The sequence below is a fragment of the Echinops telfairi genome, unplaced genomic scaffold (assembly GCF_000313985.2).
Source record: "Echinops telfairi isolate 266 unplaced genomic scaffold, ASM31398v2 ScPeMD7_7420;HRSCAF=8458, whole genome shotgun sequence".
NCBI classification, from domain to species: domain Eukaryota; kingdom Metazoa; phylum Chordata; class Mammalia; order Afrosoricida; family Tenrecidae; genus Echinops; species Echinops telfairi.
Genome location: NW_022111320.1, coordinates 38,975,233 through 38,982,713, shown reverse-complemented (window position 1 = coordinate 38,982,713; position 7,481 = coordinate 38,975,233). Strand labels below are relative to the sequence as shown.

General features: G+C 38.3%; 1 non-coding gene and 1 pseudogene across 1 annotated transcript; one reads left to right on the top strand and one right to left on the bottom strand.

The window, feature by feature from the left end:
- Positions 1 to 854: 854 nt before the first annotated feature.
- Positions 855 to 955, bottom strand: LOC115872119 (annotated as a pseudogene).
- A 2,015-nt stretch (positions 956 to 2,970) lies between these two features.
- LOC115872125 lies at positions 2,971 to 3,094 on the top strand. Its single transcript, XR_004047665.1, has one exon. It is a non-coding gene; the product is annotated as a small nucleolar RNA SNORD22 (small nucleolar RNA).
- Positions 3,095 to 7,481: the final 4,387 nt, after the last annotated feature.

The following is a 7,481-nucleotide window of genomic DNA, read 5'->3' as shown; positions in this document are numbered from 1 at the left end:
ATCACAGATTTGACAAATGTATTAGGTTTAATGGAGAGTGATGAGGTTGTATAGTTAAAAAAAAATTAAATATATAGTTTTGAAAAAAAATCCTATTTGGGGGCCACCCCTTGCATATACCTAATATATATATCTATAAAGATAAGTGCAGAAGTCAAGAGATCAATTGATGCATTGAATTGGGTGATTCTGCTGTACAGGACCTTTTTAAATGTTGACAAGCTAGGATGTGACTTTGAGCACTAAGGTACACCTGACCGAAACCATGTTTTTTTTAATCAACTCATTTTTTTTAATCAACTCATGCATGTGAAAGTTGGACATTGAATAAGTAATACTGAAGAAGAATTGATGCTTTTTTCAATAGATAAAATTTTATCAATAGGAGACAACAATCCAGAGGGCATATTCGTCCTTCTGCTTATTCTGTTTGAGGACTACATTCCACCTGTGTTATCACTGATCCATTTTAGCTTCTTCATGAGTTAACACGTGCGCTTTCAGGCTACTTGACTGAATAAACTTCCGGTTGCAACGTTGATAGGAACACAGAAAGCATTTCTCACCAATGTGGATTCATATGTGTGCGCAAATTGGAGCCTAGTGAAAAGCTCTTTGCACGCCCTTCAAATGGGCCCTGGTAGAGGGCTTTTCTCCCATGTGCACCAGAAAATGCCATTCTCATGCTGGTCGCTCAGCAGCTTTCCTGCACTCTGCATGGACGTGCTCTTGGGGACCATGAACTAAGCGATGCTTTCTCAGGGAGGATTTAAAATTCCTTGTACATCAACCCTGAGGGCAAGGAGAGTGCTTTTGTATCGTCATATTCTGTATTTTTTCTTGGCTTCATTCTTAAAAATATGGAATTCTTCATAAATCTGGGTGTCATCCTTTCATGGGGGCATGCTAATCTCTGCATCGTTCCAGTTTTAGTGTATGCGCTGCTGAAGCAAGCATGCGATGCGTTTTTGACTCGGGTGCTGGCAAAGAAGAATGACAGTCCAGGGGACTTCCAAGACGACAAAACCGATCTTTCTTGGAAGTTTAGTCAGAATGCTCCTTAGAAGCAAGGGTGGCAGGGCTTCATCGATGTGCTTTTGGCGTGTCGTCTTGAGAAACAAGTCTCTGGAAAAGGACATTGCTCTTGGTAAAGTTGAGAGGCAGAGAAACAGAGGGAGCTTCTGGACAAGACGGATTGACACAGTGGCCCTAAAAATGGATTCACACGAAGGAACAATTGTGAGATGAGGCAGGACCAGGCAGTGTTTCACGCTGGTGTAGAGAGGGTCCCAATGCGTCTGAATCGGCTCCCCAACATCTGGCAACATGCAATGCTATGCATTTATTAAATATAGGACTCACTAAAACGATATAAAAATGAGATAAAACTGAAGAGAAATAGAAATTCTAAAATTTGAAATATCTTGATTACCTATTGCAGTTTCCCATCTCCCTATGAAGACTCCTAAAGCAGTCAGTGTGAGTATAGAAGACCCAAGTCTGGTGGCACATATTTGTGGAATGGCAAAAAATAACCCATCTGCTTAGGCTTATCACCAGTTTCATCCTCACACTTAATATTCATATTGATTTTCATGATAATCACATCCATTATTTTATGAACCCAGCTTCCAAGACAGAATAATGACTGGATCATTGACTGAACTGCAGTCAATAGACTATTATAATTTCCCTTAATTCAGCAATATTGAAGAAGCCCAGTTTTTTTGAAAGCTTACAGTTTCTGAATAACTAAAAATAATGGATATGCATAACAATGAAGATGCTGAGAAAATCTAACTAAAAGTAGTCTTGGACTGCTTGGAAGGAAAAGAGAATAGGAAGTCATGAGACGGAAAAACTCTTTGAAAGGTTACTTGGGATGTACCTATCTTTGTGCTATATTTATCTGAGGTGTGAATTAGAATTTTGTTAGCACCAACATGTAGCTCTTGTTTACCATATTCTAGTCTTACTACATGCTTTCTTCAGATATATATCTATGTATATATATGTTTTTAAAAAAATTCCTCAGCCATGGCAATTTCTAACCTCTATAAAAATCCTTTATATGAGAAGATAGTTTTCAATAAATAAGATGAACCTGTGTAACTTAATTAAATCATAATGTACAAGGGTCTGAAAGCTGTGATCTGCCTATTGGCATGTATTTGTAAATGAAGCTTTATTAGTACAAAACCATGCTCATTCATTCATTTCCTATAGATACATTTGTTCTCTAATAGTGGACCTGAGTCATTCCAGCAGACTATATTTCCTTATAAAGCCTAAATACTTTGCTATCTGGCATTTTAAAGAAAAAGTTTGTCAATCCTTGATTTAAGAGTTATACTAAACTTATTTCTTTATTTCACTCAGATTTGCAACCATTCAAGGCAGAACCTTCTTTTAAAATGCTGTTCCATAGGGATTTGAGCATCTCATGTGGTCTTTAAAGGAAATTAGTGCCTTTCATCTAGAAAGTGATACTTAAAATCTAAAATTGATTGGGTATTATTAACCCAGTCAGGCAAATTAGTACCTCAAACTCACCTGAAATAAATCAGGATAGAAAAAAAGACATGGTGATATTATGAATTAGTTAGCTTGCAGTTCAAAAAGTTTAACCATTTGTTTCTTGCCATTTTTTTAATACTTAGGGTTTTTGGACACCTTTCCAATGTGGATGAGAGGCTTATTTCTCCACTTGTATGCAGGAATGACTTTGACTTTTTTAATCTGCCTAGTTCTTGTTGACCAATGTGCTCTTTGTCTGTGTGAATATGTGTGTTGGTAAAAAATGGGATGTTGAGTTGCCAGGAACCAGAATGTGTTGGGCTAGATTGTTTCTTGAGGTGATCTAAATTAGTGTGTCCTGAATTGCTTCTGATGGATTAAAGGAAGGTGAATATAAGAGGAAGGCCATCAACTAGAATTCCAAGATGTCTATACACTTATAGAAAGGGGGTTCCCCAATGAGGAAACAATCACGTCTTACCTCCTGTCCTAGCCCAGACCCTGAAAAGGCGAACCCACTGGGGCTGGCTTGGGGAGGAGAGGAGAACTTGTTCCAGAAGGAACTGTCTGACGGAGTCATAGGATCCATACACACGGGCCAGGGGAGAGGGGAGAACACCACCCAATGGAAAACAAACTGTTTCAGGGGAGGAGGAGGAGTTCTTGGAGGAGAGGAAGGACAAGCTAACTTTAACCAGAACCAACTCTTGCTTGCTGTCCAGAAACACAGAAATGACTAGCGTCTGTTTGTCTAAATAAAGCCTTGCTTTTCCCTAAAAAAAAAAATGGGGGTAATACAGTATTAATATTCAGAAGTAGAAGGAAAACAGATTGTCTCAAGCAAAGAGTGGAGTGATTGCATCCCTAGCTAGTTGAGTGTTGAGGTGAAACACTTTGGCTCGTGCAGTGCAAAGGTCCTGTTCACTGGGTGTTGGCCTCAGGTGTGGCAAAGTACTTCGCTGTTTCTCTGCTGTTCTTATAAGCGACGAGATAACTTGGTTTCATTATTTGTTACTGGAATATATTGAGCTTAAAAGCCTCTGCGATTGGGCATTCATGCTTTATTCCCATCAAAGATGATGGTGGTTAAGTTTAGAAATCCTTCCATAACACTGCCTGGATCAGAGCAGGTACTCAAGAGATATATGTATATATATATATACACACACACACTAATTAAATGAATAAAATATAATTTAATATTAGATCATCAATATAGCACAATTTAATCTGGGTTTCCTTTCATTAACATCACAAAAGAACTTATTGTTAGGTGCCAACAAGTTGTCTCCAACTCACAGTGATGCTATGTATAAGAGAATGAGTACCACCTAGCCGCCCTTCATCCTCACAATCATTGCTAAGTTTGAGACTATTGGTGCAGCCTCTCTGTCCTCCCCTCACCTGGAGGCTCCTCCTTTTTTTATTTTTTAATTCCTCTACTTTATCAATTATGATGTTTTACTTCAGGGACTGGAGCTTCCTGACATGCCCAAATTAAATGAGTTGAAGTCTCCCCATTCTCAATTTTAAGGAGCATTCTGTTTGTACTTCTTCCAAGCTACATCTGCTTGTTCAAAGTCCTTTGCTAGCCTCATAATTTAAATGCACTGATTCTTCTGCAGTCTTCCTCGTTCAATGTGCAACTTTCATATGCGTATGACGCCACTGAAAATACCAAGCTTGGGTCCAGTGGACCTTATTCCTCAAAGTAACACCTTTGCTTTTCAACACCTGAAAGAGGTTTTGTGCAACAGATTTACCCAATGCAAGATATCATTTCATCTTTGATGGCTGCTTCTATGATCATTGATTGTGGACCCAAGTAAGACAAATTCTGGAAAATTTGAATCTTTTCTCTGCTTATCATGATGTTACCTATTGGTCCAGTTGGGAGGATATATCATTATTTATTTTAATTCTCATGGAGTTGTAATTCATACTGAGGCTGCAAGTTTTGATCTTCATCAGCAAGTGTGTCAAGTCCTCGTCACTCGCAGCAAGCCAGGTGTGCCATCTGCACATCGCAGGTTGTTCATTCACCTTAGGTCTTTATTCATGCGAGGCTTTCACGTACAGATGAGGTGATTGAAAAATAGCGGTATATAAATGTAAAATACAAATACATGCAAATATCAACTCATTTAATCTAAATATCTCCCCAATAGATTATTCCAGTGCAGTTTAATTCCAGATTGTTTCAGGTTGCTATAATCTGGAGATCATATTTTTTTCCTCTGCAGTGCTAACTTATTATACCATAAATCTATCAAAGCTTGATGGGGAAGGTTAACCTCTTTATGAACCAGCCCTCTTTTTTTTTAACTTAATTCAATCCTAAAATATGGCATCCTTATCTATTGCAGAGTAAATCAAGACTCCCCCACCTCTCTGAATAGTAGTCTCTTCTCTCAGCACCTGCAAATATTTTTCTGTTCTAATTTATGTATGTTGGGTCTTAGGCAGAGTGGATAGCGCGCTGTATAACCGCGTGCATGAATAGAGCTCATTCTCATTCTAGCACCCTGGGTCACCACAATCTGGTTTACCTTGTTTCTGAGTTGAAGACGTTTAGGCAAGCCTACTTCCACCCATGGAGACTGAAGAGAAACAATGGGCTTCAACCCCAGGATCATAGAATTGACATGTCAGAAATGGTAACTTTCAGTGAATTTGGAATCATCTCTCTCTCTCTGTCTGATTCACAACCATAGCCTTTTAGCAATTTATTCAAAATGCCACTAATCAGGGAGGAAAGGAGTAACTTCAGGGAGGGAAATGTTAGTTTTGTCACCAATTCTTATATAACTCTTTAAAACCGCTGCCATTTAAAAAGAATGGGCTTTTAGATCACAAAGATGATAAAGTGGAGGGTGATGGGTCCCAGGAGTTTATGAAATACAGTGCTGTCTATTTTTGCAAATATAGCCAAAGGATTGCATAACCAGATTACAAAACAACTTAACATTTTGCAAATAATGTTATGTACTGATATTAAGATAAAACTGAATTTATCTTTTTAAAGGCTGTATGCATATATGCATATTACATGGAACGTCACTCCTATAGAAAATTTTATTTTATTGATCCAAGTTCTCTGAAGCTGAGGCTATACCTTGAGAGTCAAATAATTATAGTACCAATTGGTCATCATAGACTTCTTGGACCTCTAAGTGCCGTCTGCCCATCAGAATGCCATTCTTGAATTCTTCAGTTACAGGTATTTGTCAACATGAGAAGTATAAAATATAACTATAAAAACATGCTTCTTCTTATAGTGATCTTTCCTACAAGAATGTATACATACTCACACATACACAAACATCATTTTGGCCTATAACATCGATGACTCAGAGCTCTCGGATTCATACTTATCCATGGGTCCTTGCCAGCTCATGATCCCTAGCTTGAGCAAGTATGCTTTATGCTAGCTAGGTTTTGATGTGTGTTTTCTGACTGAGGATTCATTTAAGTCCTCAGTATTTAAGAGCTTTCATGCAGCAGAAGGCAGTGCATTAGGGCCACCTTCACTTGTATTTATATCTTTCTACTTAAAGGTGCATTGACACATTAAAACAAAACAAAGTCCTTTCATTCCCTGACAGATTTTTTTGATATAAAATTCCCCTATCATACTTTCCATAGTTGTCACTTTAAAAAAAATAGTTGTGTAAACATCATCACAACAAGTTCTACGCTCTCACACTTTCATTATTTGCTCTGAATTTACCTCCTTCTCGCTCAAACCCTGAGAAACCATTGCAGCAGTTATTATCTCTGTATCCGCTCCCTCTGTGTCTCATAAACGGAGAAACATTACAGAAACAATAAAAAATCAAAACGAAACAGAACAGAAAAAATTAGTTAAAATAAATTTATGTCATGGAACAACCAAGCAATATTTAAACCTAGAGCAAATTCAGGATGGGTCAAGAGGGAGGTCAGCTGACAAGGTATCATATTATACTGTAATAGTCTCTGATTATTCTTCTATTCACGTCCCGGGACTGTGGCTTGAGGGGATCTGCCAGAGGCTTAATCCAACTAGTTACTCTGAAGATGGATTTGGGGTTCCCACTGTCCTCCACCCCAAAACCAAACTCACTCCCCTCAAGGCAATGCTGACTCACAGTGACCCCTCTAGGTGTCTGACATTGTAACTATTTCTGGGCGTAGAAAGCTCAGTCTTTCTCCCTCAGAACTGCTGGTGGTTTTGAACTGCTGACCATGTGGATTGCAGCCCAATGGGTAACCGCTTCACCACTAGCACTCCTAATGTCATACACAGCCTTCTACCAGTTGGCTGTTTACCATTTAAGCTTGGGTACCTTTCTTTTCATCACATTTTGATTTTAGTATTTGTCATCTTTGGATCACACAGTCTTGGTGTGCTTCTCCTTTTGGATTTACTCGATGCCTCACTTACAATACAAGCCTTTAAGTTCCAGATCCTTCCAGTTGATAGCTGGGCACCATTGCTTTCTTCGCCACTCTGGGCTGTAACATCCATATTTTTAGTGGTTACTTCATGAAGGCCAATATTAAGCAGGGCCTTGTCACAGGAGCTAAATGTTCTTGCATTGGAGATAGAATTACATGGTATCCCAGAATTCATCTGCTTGTGCACAAGTTACATATGACTGTGGTTTACTTTAGTAGTCTTATTATCATTTTATGATTACAACAAAATAAAACACTTTATCAATCATCCTCCTGGAGTATACGATGATTCCATTGATAACATCAATAATGTATCCAAAAGCATAGAATTTGAGAAAAGGAGGTTGTTTTAGTATAGTTTAGCTTCAAACTACAATCCATGAGATCTGGCTTTGACAGATTGAATTCATAAATGATTGAGCTCTGTTTACACTGAGCCTGTGGGTTGGTGCTATAAAGGGAAATTTCCTATAACATTCATTACAAGGGGAGATCCTTGCCTATTAGATTAAAATATGTCATAT